This window comes from Eubalaena glacialis, chromosome 3 (genome assembly GCF_028564815.1).
Source record: "Eubalaena glacialis isolate mEubGla1 chromosome 3, mEubGla1.1.hap2.+ XY, whole genome shotgun sequence".
NCBI classification, from domain to species: Eukaryota; Metazoa; Chordata; class Mammalia; order Artiodactyla; family Balaenidae; genus Eubalaena; species Eubalaena glacialis.
In genome coordinates this window covers 162,901,406-162,929,133 of record NC_083718.1, presented here as the reverse complement: position 1 = coordinate 162,929,133, position 27,728 = coordinate 162,901,406, and positions in this window count along the sequence as shown.

Here is a 27,728-nt window from a genome sequence, read left to right as displayed (position 1 = left end):
CAGGACCGCCATCAACTTGTGCTGCCTGAGAAAAGCATACAAACCTTACCAATTCAGGGGATCTCCTTTTTATGAATAGCCCAACTGAAGGGGAATATTGATTGAACTCTATATAGAGAAGGACCTCCATATTGGAGGTTAGAATGGTTAGAAATGCAGTTAAAAGTTATCAAGACGATGGGAATTCCCTGGCGGTCCAGTGGTTAGGACTCGGAGCTTTCACTGCAGTGGCCCGGGTTCCATCCCTGCTCGGGGAACTAAGATCCTGCAAGCTGTGCAGCAAGTTATCAAGATGACAACAAACCCACAGACAACAAAAGAAAAAATAGATCAATTGGACTTTTGGACATTAACAAAATTTAAAACTTTTGTGCATCAAAGGACACTATCAATAGAGTAAAAGGATAAAAGGCAACCCACAGAATGTAAGAAAATATTTGCAAATCATATATCTGATAAGGAATTAATATCCAGAATACATAAAGAACTCCTAAAACTCAGCAACAATAAAACAAACAACCAATTTAGAAATGGGCAAGGGACTTAATAGACATTTCTCCAAAGAAGATGTATAGATGGCCAATAAGCACATGAGAAGATGTTCAACATTACTAATCATTAGGGAAATGCAAATCAAAACCACAATGAGATACCACCTTATATCCATTAGAATGGCTATTACCAAAAAAACAGAAAATAACAACTGTTGGTGAGGATGTGGAGAAATTGGAACCCTTGTGTATTGCCAGCAAGAATGTAAAATGGTGCAGCCAATGCAGAAGACAGTAAGGAAGTTTCTCAAAAAATTAAACATAGAAATACCATATGATCCAGCAGTTTCACTACTGGATATATATCCCCAAAATTGAAAGTCGTGAGTTGAATAAATATTTGTACACCAATGTTCATGGCAGCATTATTCACAATAACCAAAATGTGGAAACAATTCAAATGCCCATCAACAGATGAATAGACAAACTGTGGAGTATACATACAATAGACTATTATTCAGCCTTTAAAGGGAAGGAAATTCTGACACATGCTACAACATGGACAAACCTTGAAGACATTATGCTTAATTAAAGCTAGACACAAAAGGACAGATATTATGATTCCACTTATATGAGATATCTAGAGTAGTCAAACTCATAGAGACAGAAAGTAAAATAGTGGTTTCCAGGAGGTGGGGGAGAAGGGAGTTTTTTTGTTTTTTTTAAGTTAATTAACTGATTTATTTATTTATTTATTTATTTATTTATTTATTTATTTTTGGCTGCATTGGATCTTCGTTGCTGCACACAGGCTTTCTCTAGTTGCAGCGAGCAGGGGCTACTCTTTGTTGCAGTGTGTGGGCTTCTCATCACGGTGGCTTCTCTTGTTGCTGAGCATGGGCTCTAGGTGCGTGGGCTTCAGTAGTTGTGGCTTGCAGGCTCAGTAGTTGTGGCTTGCGGGCTCTAGAGCACAGGATCAGTCGTTGTGGCACACGGGCTTAGTTGCTCCGCGGCATGTGGGATCTTCCTGGGCCAGGGCTCGAACCCGTGTCCCCTGCATTGGCAGGCGGATTCTTAACCACTGTGCCACCAGGGAAGTCCCAGGAGTTATTTTTTTTAATGGGTATGGAGTTTCACTGTGGGATGCTGAAAAAGTTCTGGAGATGGTTGGCAGTGATGGTTGGAAAACATTATGAATACACTTAATGCCACTGAACCGTGCACCTAAAAATGGTTCAAATGGTAACTTTTGGGACTTCCTTGGTGGCGCAGTGGTTGGGAATCCGTCTGCCAATGCAGGGGATACGGGTTCGAGCCCTGGTCCAGGAAGATCCCATATACCGCAGAACAACTGAGCCCGTGCACCACAACTACTGAGCCTGCACTCTAGAGCCCACGAGCCACAACTACTGAAGCCAGTGCACCTAGGGCCCGTGCTTCACAACAAGAGAAGCCACAGTGATGAGAAGCCCACATACCGCAACGAAGAGTAGCTCCCGCTCGCCGCAACTAGAGAAAGCCTGTGTGCAGCAACGAAGACCCAACGCAGCCAAAAATAAATAAATAAATAAACTTTTTAAAAAAAGCAACCCCAAAAAATGTTAAAAAAAAAAAAAAAGATATCCAGTCCACTGAACCTTCCAATTTCTCCCTATCTATCAACTCTTTTCTGCCTTTATTTTGCTCTTTAACCAACTTAAGTTTCACGTTCCATTGTTTTTTTTGAAATCATGTTCTATTGTTTTAATCACTTCCTGCAAACATCCTGAACACAATTGCCCTCAGCACTTACCTATCAAAACTCCAAACTCTAGATGAACCTAACTACCCATCTCCTTTGTGCCGGCATCCAGGCTGCTCAGCACTGCTGAAGAACACAAACAACTGGGCATAAGTGACACTATAAATTCATAGTCACCAGCCTCAAGGCTGCTAAACACTTCTATTATGTTTTGTTGTTTAGTTACACTGTTCTCAGACTTCTATCTTCCTTCTACCCTGCTCATGCTCAGCAGATGACCTAATGTTCTACTTGACAGAGAAAATAGAAGCTATCATACAGCTGCCTTCTCCTCCCTTCCTTCCCTCCTATCCAAGGACTCCTTTTGTGCGCAGAATTCCATCCCTCCAGATTCCTGGGAACTTTGCACTATTCTTTGGAGGGAAGTGATATAGTGTGAAGGGAGAAGAATTAAGAGAGAGCTGCAGAGGTGCTTGTTTTAAAATGCAAATCTGGGTATATTCATTCCCAACAGGTAACCCTACAGCACCTTCCTATTGCTCTCAGGATTTAAAAAAAAATGCTTGACATGGCTCTCATCAATACATAGTTCACAAGAAAAGAGATGCAAGCAACCTTTAAATATATTGAAATATGCCAACTTCACTCATAATAAGAAAAGTACAAATTTAAATTACATTGAGCTAAAATTTCTCACCTATCAAAAGAACAAAAAAATCAAAAATTTATCAACACAGACATGATGAGGCTGTGAGGAAATAGGTACTCATAAATTCCTGATGGGAGTACAAAAATAGTACAATCTCTACAGAGGGCAATTTGACGGTATCTATCAAAATTTCAAACACATTTACACTTAGACCCAGCAATCCCTCTTCTGAGAATTCATTTTATAGACATATCTCTGCACTGAGAAATGACATATGTAAAAAGGTGATATTCAATATATTTAACAAGTGGATATGATCATTAAAATGTATATATATATATGTGTCTATATATATGTATATCAATAATTTTAAAATATTCCCTCTTATTCTCTAATTTATCTAAACTATATCTTATATGACTGTCTAACAAGTGATACAAATTGTAGGTGCTAACCTACTCATCAAATTTTTCTAATGATTTCCAAATCATATATGGGCTTTTAGAAGTTGCGGGCATATTGTTCGTATAATGCAGTTGTCACTAGCTAAGTGATATCCTTGTCTGAGCCATGATTTGACGTTAAACTCTTCCAGCGCTTTCTCCGCTAAATTGATCATCTTTAGGTGATGTGTCCTCTCAATCAATAGAGAATTTATTCTTAAAAGCAGTCATATTATTCATAGGGCTGAAACTTTTCTTCTGTTATAATTGCTGTTAGTTCTTCTGAAGTAACAGCAATTATATTCAAAGTTCTTCTAACAATTATAATACTGTGTGAGATTTTTAAAAAATATTTCAGAGTTGTTTACTGGACTAGGTAACATGAAAAGTCTTACATTTGTATATCAAATCATTGAAATTGTATAGAAAAATATATATACAGTGAATGAAATTGAGCATCCCTTTAGAAATTTTACTACTGATATTCTCCAGTTTAGGTGTGTGAGATTTGTATGTATCATACAATATCTCTATTACCAATCAAGTCATGAAGGTCATTAATTTGAATGTCATATTTAAATAGTTGGCTTAAGGTTGTTGATCTTCTTTTACCTTCAACTCACATAACTTTGCAAGCATCCTTTGACCAAGTTTCAGGATTCAATAAGAAGTTAGGAGAATTTAAAGTTCATTGTATATTTTACTTTTGTTCAAATAACCACTTTGGCTTGCTACAACAAAACGTGCTGGACCCTTGGCCCTGAGTTCCTCAGCTATGGTGCAACCCACTGCCTGTATAGGTTCCAAACCGGCCCCACTATATCACCACAAAGGTCTTGGGGGCATATGTTTGTACGTGGGGGAGAGTGAGCCATTAAAGTCTTTCCATTAAGGATGGGTTTGCTTTCTGGCTTCCCTATCATCCTCTGTAGTTATTGACAATTGCCCTCCCCTTGGGTCACATTCCTTTTGTTGGGTCCCCGGATAAAGAGGATAGTTCTAGGAACCGGGAGCATACACTGACTCCTGGTTCTATATAAGCAGTATGAGTCTTGTACCTTGTCAAAAGAGACCATGCTCCAAAGACCATAATCAAAGACCCACCGGGAATTCCCTGGCGGTCCAGTGGTTAGGACTCCACACTTCCACTGCAGGGGGGCTAGGATCCCACAAGCCGCACGGTGTGGCAAAAAAAAAAAAAAAAAAATCAAAGACCCACCTTTTACTTTAGCCACCAAGCCACAGAGATGGCACAAGTCCCAGGTCAACAGATTAGTCTAAGCTCTCTTGTGTGGTTGCAATGGGTATGATTGTATGCATGTATGGTTGTCAACACCTCCTGTTAAATTTGAATTAATGCCGTAGTTTAAGCAGAACAATCCACCTACAGCACAAGAAAGGAAGCTCAAGGGTTATCTGAAACAAGCCCTACCGATCCCTCTGGGACTTACTCATTTGCCTGAGTCAGGGATGCTGGGGTGCATGAATGAGGTCACTACTGCAGCCTGGCCTCATACTGCTGATTGGGATTCTGCTGATGGTGTCTAATCTGAGTTTCTGATAGGATGGCCTATTCATGTGAAAACTTGAACTCATTTAAAAATGTGTAGGGCTGAGTGGTTGGATTGTTGAGAAAGGCAGCCACCATGGGCCCTGAGAGCCCCTGTCTATCCTTGCTGGGCTAAACCAAACTACCTGACACTGAGCAGTCTCTGCACCTTTTCACAAAGTTGATGGGACAGGTCAAGGAGACCACAGGAGACATGTGCCCATTCACTCTCCAGAGCATGAGACTGGTTTGCTGCTCGCTTCAAAAAGTTCTGGGCCCTTGCAGCCACTGTGGAAAATAGTATGGAGGCTTCTCAAAAAACTAAAAATAGAACTACCATATGACCCAGCAATTCAATCCTGGATATATATCTGAAAGAAAACAAAAACACTAATTCAAAAAGATACATGCACCCCAATGTTATAGCAGCATTATTTACAATTGCCTAGATATGGAAACAACCTAAGTGTCCATCAACAGAGCAATGGATAAAGAAGATGTGGTACATATATACAATGGAATACTACTCAGCCATTAAAACGAACAAAATTTTGCCATTTATGGCAACGTGGATGGACTTGGAGGACATTATGCTAAGTGAAATAAGTCAGACAGAGAAAGACAAATACTGGGGGACTTCCCTGGCAGTCCAGTGGTTAGGGCTCCGCGCTTCCATTGCAGAGGGCATGGGTTCGATGCCTGGTCAGGGAACTAAGATCAACACTGCGTGCCCAAAAAAAAAAAAAAAAAAAAAAAAGACAAATACTGTATGTTATCACTTATATGTGGAATCTAAAAATTACAACAAACTAGTGAATATAACAAAACAGATGCAGACTCACAGATACAGAGAACAAACTAGTGATTACCAGTGGGGAGAGGGGTGAGGAGAGGGGCAAGATAGAGGTTGGGGATTAAGGTATATAACTATTAGGTATAAAATAAGCTACAAGGATATATTGTACAACACGGGGAATATAGCCAATGTTTTATAATAACTATAAATGGAGCATAACGTTTAAAAATTGAGAATCACTATATTGTACACCTGTAACTTATATAATATTGTACAGCAACTACACTTCAATTAAAAAAAAAAAAGGCTCGAGGGACCTCCCTGGCAGTCCGGTGGTTAAGACTTCACCTTCCAGTGCAGGGGTTGCTGGTTCAATCCCTGGTCAGGGAGCTAGGATCCCACATGCCTTGCGGCGAAAAAAACAAAACATAAAACAGAAGCAATATTGTAACAAATTCAATAAAGACTTTAGAAATTGGTCCACATCAAAAAAATCTTAAAAAAAAAAAAAAAGCCTGGGCCCTTGGCTCTGGTTTCCTCTGGTGTAGCTGTGGCACAACCCATATTTCGTGCGCAGCCTCTATCCGGGCACATCACGTCACCCGTGTGGGACTTGGAGGCAAGAGGATGGGCACCATTATACTGATAGTCCTGCCATTGCTGTGCTATGAGTAATAGCTCGCCTTGCTTAGCCTCTGTGGAGTTGTGGCAGCGTTGTTACCTGCCGTCCTCTATGAGGTTAGAGTTCTTCCCTGATGGTCTTTTACTCTCTGTTTTGTATTTCCCATCCCTTTGTCTCTCTTTGCCTGATTCTGGGTACTTTTTTCTGACCAGTCTTCTAGCTCACTGTCATCCGCTGAGTTTTTACTTTGAGTCATTGTATCTTTCAACTTGATTCTCTGTATTCATTTCTTAGGGCTGCAGGAACATAGGTCCACAAACTGGGTGGCTTAAAACAACAGCAACAAATTCGCTCACAGTTCTAGAGGCTGAAAGTCTGAAATCAAGGTGTCAACAGGGTTGGTTCCTTCTGGAGGCTGTGAGGGAGAATCTGGTCCACACCTCCATTCGGGTCATTGCCGGCTATCCTTGGTGTTCCTTGGCTTGTGGCTGCATCGCTCCAATCTCTGCCTCCATCATCACATGGATTCTCTCCCTGTGTGTTTTCACATCATCTTTTTGTAAGGACACCAGTCATCTTGGATTAGGGACACACCCTACTCTGATACGACCTCATCTAAACTTCTAATTACATCTACACTGACCCTATTTCCAAATCAGGTCACATTCTGAGGTATTGGGGGTTAGGACTTCAACACATCTTTTGGGGGGGGACACAATGCAACCCATAACACTTTGCTTATCGTTCTTTCTAGTTTCCGCTTCTCTGCTGAAATTCAAGCTTGCCTTTTATATCTTTGAATGTAGAAAGTTATTTAAAGGTCTGTCTATAGCTCCAGTATCTGAAGCCTCTGAGAGTCGGTTTTTCTTATCTCTTGTTCTACTGGTCTTATTCATGTTAACTCCTCATGTGCTTGTTGTGTGTTTGTGTGTGCACACATGCATGTGCTGGACAGTCACTGTATTTGGAAAATTCCTTGTAAGAATTTCAGGCTGAGGGTAGTGTTAGCTTCCTCCAGAGAGTAAGTCCAGAGAGGACTTACTTTTTTGCTTTTGCCCAGCACCTGGAGAAATTTGCAATCCGGGATCGCCTTAGTAAAATTTCAGGGATTGTGATGGTACGGAGTGGAGGTGAATTTTTTTTTTTGGCTGCACCCTGTGACGTGCGGGATCTTAGTTCCCTGACCAGGAATCGAACCCGGGCCCCCTGCATTGGGAGCATGGAGTCTTACCCACTGGACCGCCAGGGACGTCCCTGAGGTGCATTCTTTATGAAGATCTATCTACTTCCCATTTGTCCTTACATACTCCCAGAGGTTAGCCTTTTAGTGTCCTAACTCAAAGGGAGGGGGGTTCACCAAGGAGCCCTCCTTGATGGTCCTTGACTCCAAATCCTGTCCCTCTTACCCTGCAAATTTGTGGAAGTACTACTCAGCCTCTAAGCCTCCCCCTCAGGGGAAAAGCAGCCCCAAACATAAGCTCACCTCCCTGAGCCTCTACACTCCCAAGAGTCTTGGCCCAGTCTTGGTAACTCTTCACTAACTTATTACCACTCCACTGCCTTTGTGTTAGTTATTGATTGCCAAATAACAAATAATTGCTAAACTTAGCAGCTTAAAATAATAAACATTTATTATCTTACACAGGTTCTGAGAGTCAGGATCCAAGATTGGCTTAGCTGAGTGGTTCTTGCTCAGGGTTTCTCATGAGGTTGCAGTAAAGCTGGTAGCCAGGGCTGTAGTCATCTGAAAGCTTGACTGGGGCTGGAGGACCCATTTCCAAATGGTGCACTCACACCTGGCAAGATGGTGCTGGTTGTTGACAGGAAGCCTCTGTTTCTTCACCTCGTAGACCTCTCCCTAGGGATGCTTGAGTGTCCTCATAACATGGCAGTTGACTTCTCCCAGAGTGAGAGCAGGAGGAGACCGCAGTCTCTTTAATGGCCCAGCTGTTCACGGTCACTTACACTCTATTTTATTCATTAGAAACAAGTCACAAAGTCCAATCCACACTCAAAGGAGGGGGAATTGGGCTCTACCTCTTGAAAAGAGGTATGTCATCAATAACTGGACACATTTTAAACCCATTCACTTGTTAAGTAGGATGATTTTTAAATGATTCTACTTTGTCCAACTTTTGTCCAACTTTTCTATTCCTCAAAAATAAGATTGATTAGAATTACCCTGTCCATAATAACCTGAAGCACAAGACTATCAATTTGCTTTTTATTCTAGAAATGCAAATTATTTGTCTTATTTTGTACTGATTCTTGCATGTTAATAAATATTCTAGGCTCTTCAGATTTGGACACAGCAATAAAAGATATCCCAGGCTGTGATGGATTATTATTGTTATTTCTTCTTTCTTCTTTTTCCCCGCAAAGAAAGATTCACATTTAAAATATTTAAAAGAGGGACTTTCCTGGTGACGCAGTGGTTAAGAATCCACCTGCCAATGCAGGAGACACAAGTTCGAGCCCTGGTCCGGGAAGATCCCACATGCCGCGGAGTAATAAGCCCGTGTGCCACAACTACTGAGCCTGCGTGCCGCAACTACTGAAGCCCACATGCCGCAAGTACTGAAGCCCACGCATCTAGAGCCCGTGCTCCACAACAAGAGAAGCCACCACAGTGAGAAGCCCGTGCACCGCAGCTAAGAGTAGCCCCTGCTCGACACAACTAGAGAAAGCCTGTGCGCAGCAACGAAGACCCAATGCAACCAAAAAACAAATTAATTGATTTTAAAAATAAAATATTTAAAAGAAATGTTAAGAAACATCCAACATTTATTGTCTCTTCATTTTGGTGTTTGTTTTTAAAGTTTTACTATAAATCTTAAATTTACAAATATCAAAGCACTGCATTCATCCTGCTGAACAAGAATGAAAATGAACCAGTAGAAGCTCAGTGAAAACTAAAATATTTACAAGCAGTAGCAGCTAGATAATTAGAAGAGAATGATAAACCGGTGATGGTTCTAAAATACAGAGTGTTCTGTAAAGACTGCTCAATACATCAACACAGTCACCCTGCAGCATGGGCTATAGTCCCAACTGGTCCTGGCATTTTTTTTTTTTTTAATTTTTATTAATTAATTAATTTATTTTTGGTTGCGTTAGGTGTTCATTGCTGCACGCGGGCTTTCTCTAGTTGTGGTGAGCAGGGGCTACTCTACATTGCCGTGCGTGGGCTTCTCATTGAGGTGGCTTCTCTTGTTGTGGAGCATGGGCTCTAGGCGCGCCGGCTTCAGTAGTTGTGGCACGCAGGCTCAGCAGTTGTGGCACACAGGCTTAGTTGCTCCGCGGCATGTGGGATCTTCCTGGACCAGGGATTGACAGGCAGATTCTTAACCACTGTGCCACCAGGGAAATCCCAGTCCTGACATTTCTAATCGTCCAGAAGGCCCATTGGGCAAGTCCTGACATCCTACAACCATAGCTTGAACTAAAGAGTTATAGCAGAATTGTATTAAGTTATTGATTGTTACAGCTACAATTGTACTATTTACCAAACACTACAGAAGTATTTCAATATTTTAACAACTGGTACAGCCTTGCCCATGATACTCTTGCTTAATTATCAGCCCTGGGTAGGCAAGTTTATTCACTGCAGTATTGTTTGTGATAGCAAAAGTCTGGAAACAACCCAAGTGTAATTAAGGAAGGAGCTAGCTAATAAATTCTGCTACATCCCATCATGTACTAGAAAGCTCATAGAAGAAAGCTCTCTATGGACTAATTAAACTACAAAACATCTTTTCAAGTGAAAAAGGTAAGATACAGAGCATGGTATGCCCTCCTTTGAGTAAAACAGGGGTGTGAATGAATAAGAATGCATATTCCTATTTGGTTGTATTTATTCACCTGAAAAGGATACATAAGAAACTAATAAAGTGGATTACTTATAGGGCATGGATGAGGTAAGTGAAAGAACACAGATAGAGGTAGCAGGAAGGCCTTGTAAAGTACATCGTTCTATACGTGGTTTCTTGGATGTTGTGATATATTACTTAACCAAAATATTAAATAGAATAAAAATGTGTTGAATTAATGAATGCTCCATATGACCCTAAGGAACTTCTTTACCCTAATCGAAATCTCAGTTTCCCCACGTGGCCTGGAGGACCACTGAGGGCCTTCCCATCACTGGTTCCCCTACTTTGTGTAAAGGCTCTAGGACTCTGGTCTACTGCTCTGGCCCCAGACCTGATAGAGGGTCGGAAGGGGTCTGCCTCATGTCAGGTGCCTCCCTCCTCTTAAGTCAGGCTCAGGGTTGTCAGCGCTTCAGTCCCAGTGCCGCTCCCTGGGGCCACTGAGCCAGAGGGACAGTTCTCCATTTGGTCCTCCAGTGGGGTGGGGCCAGCAGGATCACACTGAGGGGCCAACCAAGCTCTGTGCTTTACCTAGAAGCCGAGTCTGTGCTCACCTGCTCAGATGGTGCCCCTGCTGGGGTTGAGGGCCGTGGTGGGGTCTTGGAGCTCTCATCACATTGCATGCCTCTGTCCCCTCCCCACCCACAAATGTGACTCCCCACTGCACTGATGTTGGAACTCTCCTTCCCAACTGTAGGCACCTGGCTTCTGTCTGGTGGCTACTGTGGGCTACGTACTTCTGTATACTACCTCTTTGCATCCTCACAACAGTTCAGTTTGGCAGATAAGGAAACTGAGACCTAGAGAGGGTTCAGGGCTACAGCAGAGGTGGGGAAGGGGGAAGCAAAGACAGTTGAAGTAACCTTTCAATGAACTCACCTAAGTGAAGGGATGCTGGGTGCTGGGTGTGGTCAGAATACAGGGAGCAGAAAGGTACAGGGTGACTGCAGCTGCAGGGGCAGGCAGGGTCCCAGAGGGCCTGGCTGAGGGGCTTGGACAGCCGTCCAAGATGGGGCATTGGCAGATGGAGCAGGGTTGAGGCTTTGGGAGAAATCCAGATCATGAGGCCTGGTCTAAGAGGTACAGGGGATACAAGGGGAACCAGAATCAGCAGGACTTGGTGACTTGCAGGACGTGGAGGTGGAGGGGAAGAATGGGTAATGATAATGACTGGCAGGTATTGGGCACATCCTGTGTGTGGCTCAGTAGCAAGTGATTTATATTCACTGTTATACTTAATCCTCACAACATCCTGATGATGTTGGTAGTATTATTATCCCCATTTAACAAATGGGGACTGGGGCTCCAAGGGATAGGATCCTTGGTGGAGGACACATAGCTAGTGCACAAGTCCTTGGGAGTTACTGTTTTCTGGCTGCCACTTCCCCCGGGTGCTAGGCTGCTGATGTCCACCAGGGAGCAGAGAGAAGCCAGGCATTCAGACTCAGGCTCCAAGTTTGCCTGAACTTCCTCTTGGCCTTTCTTTGTGGTGAGAGATCTTGGTAATCAGGGATCTGACCTCTGTTTCTCTCTTTACAATAGGATAAACCAAGGCCAGGGAGGGATAGTGACCGACCCAGGTGGCAGAGCCGATCAGAAGCAGAAGTGGGACCAGAGCCCAGGACTCCAGCCTCCCAGCAGCTATGACCTTGGCCCTAGACTCAGGTGACACTCAGCACCTGGGGGGAGACGGGGTGGGCATGGACCACAGACACCCGTGGCCCCATGCACAACCCACACTGCCCTACACACAGAAGGGATCCAGCTGCATCTCCTGAACAAGGCTCATCCTCACTAAGTCATTAACAAGTTCTTTGTAAAATGGGGAGAGCGCCTCGCTCACAGCACTATTGTGAGGATTCATGCAAAGCACTAACACAGAGGAAGTTCTCGAGAAGTGGTGGCTATATTATTGTTGCTGTTGCTGTTTTTATTATTAATAGGAAGTTGTCCAGCAGCCAAGGGAGACGGGCATCATTTAGGCCCGTTCTGTAGAAGAGGAGGTGAGGCTCAGGGAGTCCCACGGCAGCGAGGGGCGGGGTCCTGGCACCCCAGGCCCGGGCAGCCACACCTGCCCCAGGAGGGGCCTCTTCCTCTGGATGATTCTTTCACTCATTCATGTGTGCAGGACTCACCCCGAGCTGGCCCTGTCGTGGGTACAGGGTGCCATGCCCTGGGCCCTGTGGTGAATGATGGGGACTGAAATGAGCAGAAACACGCTTGCAGGCCCCGAGCCTACGGGCTCCCTGGTCTGGGCACTGATCAGTGAGCCCAGGGGCCAGAAAGCCAGGCCTGAGTGTGCCGGCTCCATGCCACCTCTGCCTGATCTTCCACACAGACTGACACTTTGCAGGTCAGAGCATCTCCTGGGTAGCATTCTGGCCCCAGAAGAGCCTCGAGGCTACCAACAGAGCTGGGAGCTCCTCATCCAGGGGCTACTCCGGGGCCAGGGAGTGCTGCGTGGGAAGAAGTCTCCTCCCAACGGTGTTGGGAGCTTTTTCTAAGAGACCCCTCCTGAGTCCTTGCCCTGCTGTCTGGAGTTGGTTTGGGCCAGTGAAGAGGGACCACCTCTGGAATGGCCTCCTTTTGTCCAGCCCGGGGAATATCCAGGTCAGGGGAACAGGGTTTGGCCTGGGAATCAGGGGCCCAGGGTCATGGTTCGGGGATTATCCTCCCAGGCATTGTTGCCCCTGCATAAGACAACACAGCTTGGATCTGCGCACGCTCACAGAAATGAGAAGCAAGCGGGGGTTGAAGGCCAGCTCCATGCCCTGCTCCGCTTAGCACAGCTGGGGGCCCTGGAGGAAGGCTGTGTCCACCTGGAGTAAAGAGCTTCCTTTTCTGAATCATCATTAAGCACCACACGGGCTGGCAGTGGCCCTGATGGCAGGGGTCACTAGAGCACGGTGGTGGAGTAAGTCTTGATGTCGACCGGGGCTGGGAGTTGGGCCTGGGGCTCTGGGCCGGGCCTTATTTGAATGCAAGAGCTGCAGTGAGGTGGTCCCTTGCCCAGATTCGTGCTCCCGAAGTCTTGCTCACAAGAAGGAAGGAAGGAAGGAGAAGGAACAGGTCATAGCCTGGCCACTCCCTCAGGAGGCTGGACCTCCCCTTTGAGGAGCTTCTAGTGCTTTGCTCAAGATATGTCTAACATGCACCCCACCACCGCCCTCGGGCTCCAGAGTCTTTTCCACTTTTCACTCTCCCGGGCCCCTAGTCCAGACTTACTCCCCCAAATGCCTGGTGGCATGTCCAAATTCCTCTGCAGGGCCATTGGTTCTTTACCACAGACTCACACCTGTCCGGTCTGCTCCTCTGAGCAGCCATGGCTGTTGAGACGGACCTCCTGGCTGGGGGGAAATGCCAGGCCCTAGAGCCGTGAAGCCACCTGCCCTGTGAAGACACCTTGGGTGGGGGGGTGGCAGTAACAGGAGGTCCAGGCAGCCCAGCAGAGCCCCTGGGTGGGAATGGGGTGAGATGAAGGCCTCCCTCTGGGACGCCCACCCCAGACAGGCAGGCAGGCGTTCCAGGCTGGGCATCAAGGCCTCCCCGTGGCCTCCTGAGGCCGTGTAAGGACCCGACCTGGCCTGGCCTGGCCCGGAGGTCAGATTCATCAGCCGAGGCGCTGCAGGCACAGGAGAGGCGGCCAGTGGAGGCGGGAGGACTCCTTTGTTCCAGGTATTTTCTCAACGTTGGGGCCGGGCTGCCTGCCAGGTGCCAGGGCGCGGCTCTGGCCCCCCGTGCACAAGCAGCTTTGCCGCCAAGCTCTGCGCCCGGCCCAGCAGCTCCTTCCCGCGCTTCCTCTGCCAGTGCCGGCAAAGCAAGAGGCAGGACCCGGGGTGGGCGGGAGGGCGGACAGAGCGGGCCCCCCAGCCTCCTGTCAGGACTCACTCAGGGCTCCTCGTGGTGTTCGGCATTGAGAACTACATTCTTCCAGGAGAATGGGTTAAAGATGTATAAAGATACCAACTTCGGCTCAAGAATATATGATAAAACTGCAACGCTGGGCATGGGCTCTGTCTAGATGTGAATCCCAGCTCCACCACCTCGTAGCTGTGTGACCATGGCAAGTTACTTACCCTCTCTGTACCTCAGTTTCCTCATCTGAAAATGAGGGATGATAGTTGTACCTACCTCGGAGGAATGTTGAGGATTTAACAAGTTATCACATGTAAAGCTCGCAGAACAAAGTCTCGGGCAGGGTAGGAGTCGTAGAAGTGTTTGCTGAGAGTGTGATGGTGACATCAGTGAGGTTAATGTTAGCCAAGACGCTTGACTGCACAAAACAAAAACCGCTCAAGCAAGTTGAATAAAAGAGGAGTTTAATACAAGTCTTCAGCGGTGTCACACGGAACCCAAGGGTAGGGGGCAAACAGACGTCAAGGGAATGAGGATCCTGATTAAAACCATGGAGCAGACAGCAAGCTTCTCTCCCTCTCCGGGCCTCACTGTGCACTTCCTAAACACACGGCCAAACGTGACCCGCTCTTGGTTCTCAGGGCAGGAGAGCAGCAGAAATGGACTGGCATCTCTGAATCCCAACAGCAAAATCAGGGGAGGGAGAACCCTCCCTGGGTTCTGCACGAAGAGCCCATCAGCTGTGGCTGAGAGCACAGCCAGGCACCGAGTCCTAGTGCCCGGAGACAGCAGCACGGGCTGGGCAGATGTTCCCCAGAGCATCTACCTGCCCCAGGGGTGCTCTGGAGTGGAGTTCAAAAAACTTGTGCACTAATCCTGGTGTTGCCTCGGGAAATCTCTACATCTCTGGACCCTTTTCCTCTTCCATAGTCCTTTATCTCAGCACTTGGGTTGTATTATAATTATGTTTGTGTATCTGTCTTCCTCACTAGGCTGTGATTTTCATTCATTCTTTCAACCTAAGAAATGTCTACCAAGCACCACCCATACGTTAGGGATACAGAGATGAATCCAACTCAGTGCTTGCTCCTTCCCAGGGGCTCCTTCCTTAGTCTGGCGTGGGGTGTCATCATGTGAAACAGGTCAGCTTCAATGTCCAGTTCTGCCCAAGTGCAGGTGCTGCAGACTTTCCCACACCACTGATACTCAGCGTCAGGATCCCACCCTTTGTTTTATGAGGCTTATAATGTCCCTGAGCTGTTGTGGAAAGTGGGTGTCCACAGGAAATGGCTCAGTTGGGGCATGGCATGGGTGGGCATCACTCCTGCTGGGTGATTCAAGGGCAACAGCAGGTAGCTGACAAGAGAAGGACTTCACCGGCAAGTAAGGGGCAGAAGAGGGATCGTGGCTCCTCAGCACAGGTGGTGGCAGTGCTGATGCAGGGGGCCGTGAATGGTTCCTGATGTTGGCTTGGCTGTCACAGCACAACCTGGCCCGGCTGCCGGGCAATCTCTTGACACTGACTCTGCTCCTCTCCACATCTTTGCTTCCATCTCAGACCACCCTGATCTCCAAGATCAACTCCTGTCCCCATTCTCCACCTGAGTGACCCCTAACCGGCCTTCCCACTAGCAGGATGGGCTAGGCATCCTTCCACGCTTTTACCAGTCCATCACTGGGGACTGAAGAGCGGGTGGGTTACAAAGGTATAAACTTCACACCGTGCTTCCTTTAGGACCCCCTATTTGGGTTTCCATAAACCCACCACTTGGCTTTCAGTATTATTCACATTGTCCACATTGAAGCCTAGTTTGGAAGTTGAAAACCTAAACATAGGTTTTTTCCCCCCTTTCTCTTTGTATTGTACTCTTGCTATAAAAATACTACTTCTTGAAGGCAGTGTGAATGACTGTGAGGGACCAGGCGGAAGGTTACGTACAAGGACGCGTGGAAAAGAAAAGCACAAAGATTTATATTTCAAGATGTTTTCCTCCTACACACATCATCAAATAATTGTAAAAACAATATGATAGGGTCTCTAGTTCAGGTCTGCAGAGTTTCCAGAGTGCTGGCACGTGGTGGGAGGAGACAGCAGGGAGGCCTGTGCAGAGGAGGTGATACTGAGCTGAGCCTTGAAAGGATGAGTAAGAATTTCCAGGGACATAGGAGTGTCGGGAGAGCATTCCAGACAGCATCAATGGGTCTGAAAGAACGTGGAATGATGGAAGGAAAGACAACTGTGTGCCAAGCACTGTTTTAATAAGTACATTTAAAATATTAATTTAATCATCACAACAACCAGATTTTTTAAAAGATGAAACTAAGGCACAGAGTGGTTAAGTTATTGGCCCCAAAATTCATATGTGGCAAGTGGTAGAGCTGGGATTCAAGCCTGAGACACTTGGTCGCAGAAGCTCTATAACACACACTATTCTGTGTATGGAGGCATCGAAAGTGGCTTTGTGAAGGCGGGAGGGAGATTCGGCTGAAGGACTGAGGGGAGAGACCACAGAAGACCTTGTACAGCACCTTAGGAGCTCAGACTTTATCCTGAGAGTAAAGAGGGGTCCATAAAAACTTAACCAAGAGAGAGGGGCATACAAGATGCAATTTCAACGATAATGGATCAGGGTGGGGGCAGGACCAGAGGCAGAGACCAATTAGGAAATTGTTTTATGAGTCTAAATGAGAGACGACATGACCTGAAGAGCAGAGACAGAACAGTTGGAACAGGAATGTTAAGTGGGTAGAATGGTGTGAAAGAGCCACATCCTAATGACTGGAACCTGTGGATGTCACCTTATGTGACAAAAAGGACTTTACAAATGTGATCAATGTAAGGACCCCCAGATGGGTAGATTATCTTGGGTCATGTGGGTGGGCCCTATGTAAATCACAAGGGTCCTTAAAAGAGGAAGACAGGAGATCAGAGTAGTAGGAGGAAGGCAATGGGAAAGGAAGGCAGAGACTGAAGTGATGCAGCTATAAGCCAAGGAATGTAGGCAGCCTCTAGAAGCTGAGACAAGAACAGATTTTCCCCTGGAGCCGCCAGAGGGAACCAGCCCCGCTACACCTTGATTCTACCCCCGTAATACTCATTTCTGACCTCCACTACTGTCAGATAGTAAAGTTGTGTTGTTTTAGGCCATTAAATTTGTAGTTATCTGTTATATAAGCAATAGGAAACAAATACACATGGTTAAGACCCGATGACCACGTAGTTATGCAAGAAGGAAAGGGAGGGGACACAGAAAGGGTCGAGGATGACGGCCAGGATTTTGGCTTGGGTGATGAGGCTGGTAGTGGGACCATTATAATCAGGATTGAGAATAGTGAGAAAGGGGCAGTTTGGGGACCGGTGGGAGGGTAGGATGTTCAGTCTTGCACATATCAAGATTGAAGTGCCCAGATGAAGTATCCAGGAGGAAGGTCTGGAGCCTATGACAGAGCTTGGACACCACCTGTGTGCACAGGCTCTGGTCTGAAACCGTTGGGAGACCCCTATGGCCAGAGACATGGGTTTCCTTTTCTAGCTCATACCCTGTGATACGGGGTCAAAAGGCTCTCCTAAATGCAGCCGTTGAGCACTTAAGCCCCTGTCCTAGCATCCTCCTCATACCCCTCTTTGGACTGGGTGGCAGACTTAGTCCAGATGGCAAACAAACTTGACTTTTCCAAAGAGGTGCCCAGTATCACCTTTGGTGGCACAGGAAGCCTCACACCTGCCAGGGCTTTGCAGGGGGTGTGACCTTTACCCACAGGGCAAAGGTCCAAGTAGGTGAGCTCTGTTGAGCCACTTTTTTATTTATTTATTTTTATTTTTGGCTGCCTTGGGTCTTTGTTGCTGCGCACAGGCTTTTCTCTAGTTGTGGCGAGCGGGGGCTACTCTTCGTTGTGGTTCCCGGGCTTCTCATTGGGTGGCTTCTCTTGCTGCAGAGCACAGGCTCTAGGCGCGCAGGCTTCAGTAGCTGTGGCACTCAGGCTCAGTAGTTGTGACTCACGGGCTCTAGATCGTAGCCTCAGTAGTTGTGGTGCATGGGCTTAGTTCCTCCGCGGCATGTGGGATCTGCCCGGACCAGCGCTCGAGCCCGTGTTCCCTGCACTGGCAGGCGGATTCTTAACCACTGCGCCACCAGGGAAGTCCCTGTTGAGCCACTTCTGGGTGAGCTCTACGGGATCCCACTGGTTCATTGGAAGACGCAGTGTAGTGCATGAGCCAGTTTACCTCAGGTGTACCTGGGGACAGCACCGAGGTGTTTCTGACAGGGACAAAAACATCTCAGTGGAGTTTCCCATGGGTCAAAATGAACATTCAGACTCTGAATACAAAGTGCGTAGGGTGAAAGTCATATATCATTAAAAAAACAAAACAAACCAAAAACCAAAGCCTGCTCGTCCTGCAAAACAAGTGGGAGCTGAGGCCTGAGAGCAGAGGAGATCATTGAGACCATTCAGGGAGGGCTTGTGGCCCAAGAGGAGAAGAGGGCCAGGGAACCCAACTTCTAGAGGGTGGGCAAAAGAAGACGGTGGGGGGGAAACCCTGACATCCTCACCTTATATCCCCAGGGTTGACATCCAGTGGGAAGTCAACAGATGCTCGATGACTGGATTCATTTGTATTTTACGTTCTGTAGAATATAAAAAGGAAAGAAAGAGTATGTGGGGCAATATGTGTACCAATAAAAACAACAACACAAAAACCAAATGCACATTTATTTTCCAAATAATTGAATTAAGCATGTAAGTGTGAAACTGGATTCTACTCCGAAGGGGCTTAAACTACACACAAGATGAATATAAAGTGATCTCAGGAAAATGATGGTCTTACTGGTGAATAAAATAACTGCAAATTCAGTTGCCTTAAGACAACATTATAGGCCCATAAAACTAGAAAAAACAAAGATAGGTAACGAAGCCCCAAGTTGGTGAGGCTGTGGGAAACAAGGACACCACCAGCCACAGGTGAGAGCTGCGTGGCCATCTGGACAGCAGCTATAATAGCGTGCATACCCTGGAACAGGGGTCCTTAAGTTAAACATAAAAGAAATCCATTTAAGCAAAACTGGGGTTTTAATAAGGAAGCGGAGGTGTCCAGAAACCCAAGGAAGCACCCGAGGCCTGGGCAGGGTCAGAAACCAGGAACTGGGAAGCCAGCGGGAACCTCCTCGTCTGGGCCTCCCTTGCACATCTGCTTCTTTTCTCCTTCTCTGCAGATCTTTTTGCCATGCACCCATTCATACAACGAATATTTATTTTACGTATATGCCCAAACATTATATTTCTGTGCTCAAGTGTACCCAGCAAAGACTGAGTCGCAGTTTGAAATTCTCGGGAGGAGGAGTCTGATTGGCTGAGCCTCGGGTCCTGCACTGCTCTAATCAGCTAGAACCCAGGGGTATTTCTTATCTCGAAGTGGGTTGGAAATCTCTGATTCCTTTTTCCACAGGAAGATCTCCATGTAAATTAGTGGATGTGATTAGATAAACTGGGCAGGGGATGTCCCAGGGCAGAGAGACAGCTGACATTAACCATTAACCCACCCAGAACTTCTGAACTCCAGGCCCTGCTTCCAGCCAGAACATCTTTTTCCTGCTTCCACATTCCAAATCCTTACAGTCCATTCTCCACATAGCAGCTAGATTTATCTTTTAACATGCAGATCAGACTATATTCTTCCACTGCTAAAATCAAACAGACAAAACAAGAAGAAACAAACCAAAAAAAAACCTCTCCGACTCCTTCCAATGGCAATTAGGATAACATCCTTACTTACCATCACTCTAATTTTAATTTAGCACCACCCCTCCACCCCGTTACCTCCCTGACTTTATCTTTTATAAATCTCCCCCTCCTTCACTCTGCTACAGCCACTCTGACCTTGCTTGTCCTCGAATAAGCCAAATTCATTCCTATATAAGGGCCTTTGCATTTGCTGTTCCCTCTCCCCCTCATTTTTGCACGGCTGACTCCATATCATTCCAGACTCAGGTGACACCACCGCCTCAGAGGGTCTTCCCCGACTGTCCCATCTAAACTGGTAACACCTACCTCAACACACATAACTCTAGTTACCCTCTAACCTGTTTTTTAGTTTTTTCTTCATAGGACTTAATACCTGTTGAACTTCCCTTGTTTGTTTACTAGTATATTTTCTTTCTCTCCGTATTAGAATGTAAGCTCTATTTGAGCAGGGACCTAGATATTCTCCCAGCAGCAGAACTGAGTCTGGTACATAGGAGACACCAAATAACATGGAATGAAGGCCTGAGTAACTTGGTTTCAGTGTGGGACCACCAGGCACGGCACTTCGCAGCCAAGGCTTTGGAGCTGGCCGCCTGGCTCACCAGCCCCCCACCAGCCCCTGCACTTCCTTTGTAAACTTGCACAAGTTGCTGGACTTACCATATGCAAAATGGGGAGGATAATAGTACCGCTCCCCTGGTATTGTTTGAGGACTGAATGAGTTCACACATGTAAAAAAGGGTTTACAATGTGCTTGCCACAGAGTAAGGCCTCAACGTGTTTTCATTTATTATTCATTATTAATCACTAGTCCATTCATTTTTGAATTCTTAAAATTCACCTTTCATTGTTCCGCCCTCCATATCTCCAATTTTATCTTCTTTTCATAGCTTTATTGGCGTCCTCTGGGTTCTGGGAGACCATCTGAAGTTGGTTTTCCATACTAACTCAACCGACGGTGTTCAACCTGGCCGTCACTGCTCCTATGCAGTTTTTAATTCAACAGCCACATTTTTAATCTCCCCCCTAATCCTTCCTTATCCTTCCAACAAATGATTCCATTTGTTGGATTGCTAGCTCTGCATTACTTATGTACATCTTTTTGAAGCCTATTGAAACATCCATCAGGTACTGCCTACATTTTCTTCTGTTCCTTGCAACAGGTCTTTTTCTGAGGTAGGCAGCTCCTCTGAATCTTCAGAGAAGTGATAAACCACCCTCTTAGCAGCTGTAGAATATTTCTTACTTAGCCTTACGGAGGGAAGTCTGTATCCAGGGTGAACAACCATCCTGGTCTGCCCGGACCGAGGGGTTTCCCAGGACATGTCACTTTTTCGTGCTAACACCAGGAAAGTCCCAGACTAAACAGGACGAGTTGGCCACTCTACCTCCAGCTGTAGATGGCGTCAAGGAGGTGCTCTGTCACATTGGTACCAACGTTCCTCCAAATCTTTCACAAAAGGAGGAAACCATTTTCTAGTACTTAGAACTACTAGCCCTTCCAAGCAGCATTTAAACATGTGACAGTGTCTCAGAAATAAAGGAAAACACCATCAACCCCAAGCCTCCCACTGGCTCTCTCCGTCCTTTGGTAACTTAAAGATCAGACCACACTCACTATGGCCACTCTCTCTCCTCCTGTTTATTCCTCAAACTTCTGAGATATGGCTTCCACTTTCTAATCATCCACTGAAACTTCCCTTGCCAAAGTTATCACTGATGTTGTCACTAAAATCCACTGAAATGTTTCTCATTCCTTATCGTATGTGGCCTCTCTACACGCTCTCCCCTGCTGCCCACTCCCTTCCCAAACTCTTTCAGTGATCCCAGCCTCCTGGTTTCTCCCCTCTCACTACTCCTCAGTTTCCGATGCACGCTCCTCTTACGCAATTGTCGACGTTCCTCAAGTTCTGTTCTGGACCTTTTCTCTTCTCACTACACCCCCTGCTCCAGTGACCTCATCTCGCACAGCTTCAAATACCATGAGTGCTGATGACTTAGAGATCCCTATCTCCCAGAATTCTCTCCGGGCTCAACCTGAATATCCAGTTCCTTACTGTACCTCCCATTAGGATTCTCCGCAGACACTTCAGTCTCAACAAGTCCTCAACTGAACTCATCTGATGCCTCAGGCCAATCCTCAGGCATTCTCTTCCTCCAGTGCTCTCCATCTTGGCCAAAGGACCCACCATCAATCAACTGCTCAATTCTTGACCCCTTCTGCCTCCTCACAATCATCAAGTGCTGTCAATTCTACCTGGTAAATACTAGAACCATCCCCCCGGCCTCTATTGTCTCCAGGCTGTCTCCAGCCTACTAGAGTGATTTCTCCAGTAAACACGTCTGAGGTTGCTCTCTTGGGGTTAATGGTTTACAGGGCCCTCTATGACCTGGTTCCTACAGACCTCTCCAGACTTTCTCCTAACACTTCCCTACCTGACTCACTCCTGTCACTTTTTCTGGTGTTTTCTTAGATGTCATTTCCTCAGAAAGTCTTCCCAGACTCCTCTGAACTGGGTCAGGTACAATCATGAGTATTCCCTGGACATCTCTATTATAGCATTTATCACACCCACTGAAATAGCCTGAGAGACTTGAACTTCTTTGAAGACAGAAACTGTCTTGTTCACTGATATATCTCTAGCACCTAAAATGGTGAAGAGTAAGCATTAAGTCTGTCGAACAATTTAAACAGACATTCCTAATCATAAAGCTCTTATCTGTTTATTGGATTAGGCTCCCAAAGTTCTCTACTTGCCTTCGTGTTAGTCCAGTTCAAATTACTGTGAGCCTGAAGAAAAATACAAGTACTCTGTTGGAGTGCTCATTCAAAATAGCTAGAAGCAGCATCATACAGTAGAAGGAACACAACTCCTAAGCCGGGAGACCAGGGTTCCAATCACAGCTGTGCTGCCCTTTGTGCTGTTGTGGGTGACCACTTAGCCTCTCTGAGCTTCAATTTCTCCATCTGTGAAATAAAATGGCTACTCTAGATCAGTGATTTTCAAAGTGTGTTCCACAGGGGAGGAGACTGAATCAGAGGGTCCAGAGGCCCGTGACCCACCAAGACCCCAAGCCACTCTGCTCCTATCTATATCATATATTGGAATTCAGGTGAGGTTTTCCTTAGAGAAAGAAAAAAAAGGATCCACAGCTAAACCAAGTTTGAAAACTGAACCATATGATCACTGAATTCCCTGCTCTCTTTACATGCTGACATTTAAAACAAATGAAAGGCAGGAGTGTCATTATCAAGAAGGTAGTGTCTAAAAAGCACGTGAGGACTCTGTGAACATCTGAAGAGGTGGGCCGGCACTTCCGTCTGCCATTAAGAACTCACTGGTTGTCATGCAACTCTACCTCATTATGCAGATCTAGTAGGATGCAGAGACATTTTTGAATCCACAAATAACATCTATATAATCATCTTTATCCCTCAATCCCCTTGATAATAACCAGGAAGCTCAGACGGAAAAGATACAGGCCTAAATGGTTCTCGTCCAAGTCTCACTTTCGGGTGGCTCATCACTCCAAATCTGGTGACTCAAAGGCTGACCCCAGCCTCACAGGTGAGATGCACTGTCCTGGGGGCCTTGCACAGAGAAGGCTTTCCTTTTGCATGAAAAGTACTCAGCAGTTAGTGTGTGTGTGCCACTGAGGACTGCAGTCAGCAGACTTGGGCTTCTCTCCTCATCTGCCACTTACTTGCTCTGTGTCACTGCTGTGGACACGTATGGTTTGCTCTGCTCAGCATCAATCCCATCGCCTCCTTCTTTCTGAAAACTGTTTCTTCCCCCAGCCCCATCCGAGTCCTATGGTTTTAGAGTGAGTTGCCAAGTTCTCGGGTGACTGTTCTCTTGATTAACCCGGGGTGGGGGTTGCACAACAGGATTCAGCTCTACTCAGAGTCCTTCCTTGGGATTTCTAAGTTTGGGACTCGGGTCCACTTCTGATGTGAGGCGTGGAAGCTTCCAGAGATCAGCTGGTTGGTGTGGAGGAAAAAGTGAAGTCAGCATACAGAGAAGAGAAAGGAGGGGCAGAGAGCGCTGGTGGTGCCCAAGTCCCTGGTGGCAGTTGTTCCTGATGCCCAGAGGCACCTGACCTGCCCTTCAGGAGGGGCTTGGTTGTTCAACTTGTCCATAGGTTCCATGAGCCAATAAATCCTTTATACCTAAATTAGTTCAAATTGGATTTTAGTCCCTTACAACTGACACCAACCCTACATTAAGTCACTTAAATAGTATGAGTCTGTTTCTTCATTTGTAGAAACTACTTCAAAGATTTTTGGCAAAGACTAATGAGATATGTAACTCTGTTAAAACCATACCGAGCTATAACTATGTAAGGAGTGACTACGACAGATGTCTGATGGTGAAGATAAATGCAAGTGCTACCCCAGTGGTCTGGACGTAGCATAAGATCACCCCTGCTGCTAGAAAAACAAGTGTCTTGCTGACCAGAAGGCAGTTATTCCACAGTGGATACCCGCTGCTTGTCTGTCCAGTCACCCTCCCTCCCAGCAACCCACACACCCTACCTCTGGAAATCACTCCACTTCCATTCCATCCACTTGGTTTCCATGGGAACTGCCCTATCCTTTCAAGACTCCATCCTAGTCTGGTTGATGGGCCTCAGGGTAAGCGCCAGACCCAAGCTATGCTAATGAATCCCTTTCCTGGGACTCTTCTTTTTTTTTTTAATTGTGGCAAAATACATATAACATAAAATATACGATCTTAACCATTTTTAAGTGAACAGTTCAGTAGTGTTAAGCATTTCATATTGTTGTGCAACCAATCTCCAGAGCTTTTCCATCTTGCAAAACTGAAACTCTATACCCATTAAACAACTCCCCATTTCCTTGCTCCAGGCCCTGGCAACCTCCATTCCACATTGTCTCTATGAATTTGACTACTTTAGATACTTCATATAAGTGGAAACATACAGTATTTGTTGTTGTTGTTGTTTTTATTTTTTAAAACATTTATTTATTTTTGGCTGCACTGGGTCTTCGTTGCTGCGCGCGGGCTTTCTCTAGTTGCGGTGAGCGGGAGCAACTCTTCGTTGTGGTGTGCGGGCTTCTCATCGCGGTGGCTTCTCTTGTTGTGGCTCATGGGCTCTAGAATGCAGGTTCAGTAGTTGTGGCACGCGGGCTTAGTTGCTCCGCGGCATGTGGGATCTTCCCGGACCAGGGCTCAAACCCGTGTCCCCTGCATTGGCAGGCGGATTCTTAACCACTGCGCCACCAGGGAAGCCCCAGTATTTGCTCTTTTTTTGACTGGTTTATTTCGTCTAACATAATATCCTCAAGGTCTATCCATGTTGCAGCATGTGTCACAATTTCCTTCTTAAGGCTGAATAATGTTCCATTGTATGTATCTACCACATTTTGTTTATCCATTCACCTGTCGACGGACACTTGGGGGTTATTTCAACCTTCTGGACTACTGTGAATAATGCTATGAACGTGGGTGTACAAAAATCTCTTCAAGACCCTGCTTTCAGTTCTTTTGGGTACATATCCAGAAATGGAATTACTGGATCCTATGGCAATTCTATTTTTAAGTTTTTTAGGAACCACCAAACTGTTATCCATAGCAGCTGTACCATTTTACATTCCCACCAACACAAGGGTTCCAATCTCTCCATATCCTCATCAACACTTGGGTTTTTTTGGGGTTTTTTGTTTTTTGTTTTTAAATAGAATCCATCCTAATGGGTGTGAGATATCCTGGCACTTTTGAACTTAGAACCAGAGAAAGCATCAGCACAATCTCTCTCAGATGTAAAAGCTGGAAGAGGTAAAGCTTAGGTGCTATGGGCAGTCCTGTCTCCCACCAAAGAGAAAACCTGTTTGCAGTGACAGAAACAAGAGAGGGAGACTCCACAGCACCAGGGTAGGTGGTACTGGTTGTACCTGGGGCCTTGATGCTTTCCTGTGCTTGAATTTGATGAGACACCTCAATAACCCTATCATAAGATCACCTTTTTGCTTAAGGTCGTTTGAATCTGGCTTGTTTCATTTGTAACCATAAGTCTTACCTAACACAAACATCTTAGTAGAAGGGTTACTTCTTCAGGAATCTTCTTTTGCTTTTTCTTGTCTTGATTCCTTCTTATACATAGATGGGATATAAATAATTTGTACATTTGGAAACCCCTAAAGGAATGCCTTTGGAGAAGTACAGCTTAATGGTTACAGCATAGGTTTTAAGGCATCCCAAACTGGCTTCACATCCCCCCTCAAGAAATGTTTAGGGACTTCCCTGGTGGTCCAGTGGGTAAGACTCCGTGCTCCCAATGCAGGAGGCCCGGGTTCGATCCCTGGTCATGGAACTAGATCCTGCATGCATGCCGCAACTAAGATACCATGTGCCGCAACTGAGACCCAGCATAGCCTAAACAGATAAACACATAAATAAATAAATAAACAAATATTGAAAAAAAGAAAGAAAGAAATGTTTACCGAGTGCCTTTCAAGGAGCAGGCCCTTTGTAGGTGCCAGGGATAAAGCAGTTAACAGTGGACAAAAATTCCTGTCCTCACAGGACTTTCTCTCTAGTCCTCAGCAAATATTTGCATGTCTACTCTGTGCCAACCATCATTAAGCTCTCTGTATATATATGCCTGTTTATAAAATGGGAATAATAAATTACCTTGTCCATTTGTTTAAAGAAATTATAAGGTATGCATGTACTTAACACAAAATGCCTGACACACAGCAAAGCACCCAGTGAAGAGTAGCCATGTTTACATTTAGACATGGAGTCATGTCCTGTCTAAACCAGCCTTAATATCTATTGGGTACCCACTGTGTGCCTCACATTTGCCTTAAGATAGGACTCACGTCATGCCAGGACTTACTCGCCAACGAGAGCATGAGATAGTTACAGGTGAGATGTGCTGTAGCAGAGTAATGAGGAGGGAAAAGAATATGGTGGCTAAGAACACAGACTTTGGAGCCACCCACCTGGTTTCAAATCCCAGCTTGCCCTCCAGAAAATCACTTAACTCTTCTACTCGGTTTCTTCAACCGAAAAACAGAGCTAATAACAACAATGATGATGTTAAGGACTAAATGAATTACGTGTAAACTACTTAGAACATGCCTGGCACGTAGTACCATATGCTACTATTATGTAATAAACCGTTATAGGAACACGTAGGAAGGAAAAACTAAACCTCCCTAGAGGAGCCAAGGAAGCTTCGTCTAAGGAGAGGACATCAGATCTGGGCCTTGAAGGATATGCAGGAGTTCACTAAGTGAAGAGTAGGGGAAAGGGCATTTCAGGTGAATGAGACTGTTCAAGCAAATGAGCTAACTCATGAAGAAATCATATGCATTAAGAAACAACAACAGTAACGACTAACAGCTGAAGCCTGGTTGGATGACAGATAAAGCCTGAGGCACAATTTTTAGCCAGTAGGCCAGTGGACCACCAAACCAGTCAGTTTTAAGTCAGAGCTTGCCCTGATAACTTCTGGGAACTGACACCATACTATAATCCAACACTTTAGTAGCATTAACAATTTTTTCCCCAATGAAGCAAATAAATCCAATTTATACCTACCACTTACTAGGCACTGCAGTGCCAAACGCTATGCTGCTTTCAGAAGGACCTCATTTAATCCTTACAGTGTCCCCTGGAATGGAGGTAATAACTCCATTTTATATACGAGGAAACTCAGGCTGCTTGAGCAACTTTCCCAGGGCCGCACAGACAGCATATTAGACAGGAAAGCCTCCAGCTGCAGGTACAAATAGCAGTTTCTTTTTTTTTTTCCCCACATCAAAAGAAGTCTGGAGGTAGATGGTTACAGCTCTTAGTTCAGGTATTCTGCAATACCACCAAAATACCTTCCATCTTTCCTTTCCACCATCTTTAGAGCATTAGCCATTGGCCCCAAGGCTCACTCAGTCTCATGTTCACTGTAACGATTTTTAATTCTCATCTTAAAATCTCAGCAGCC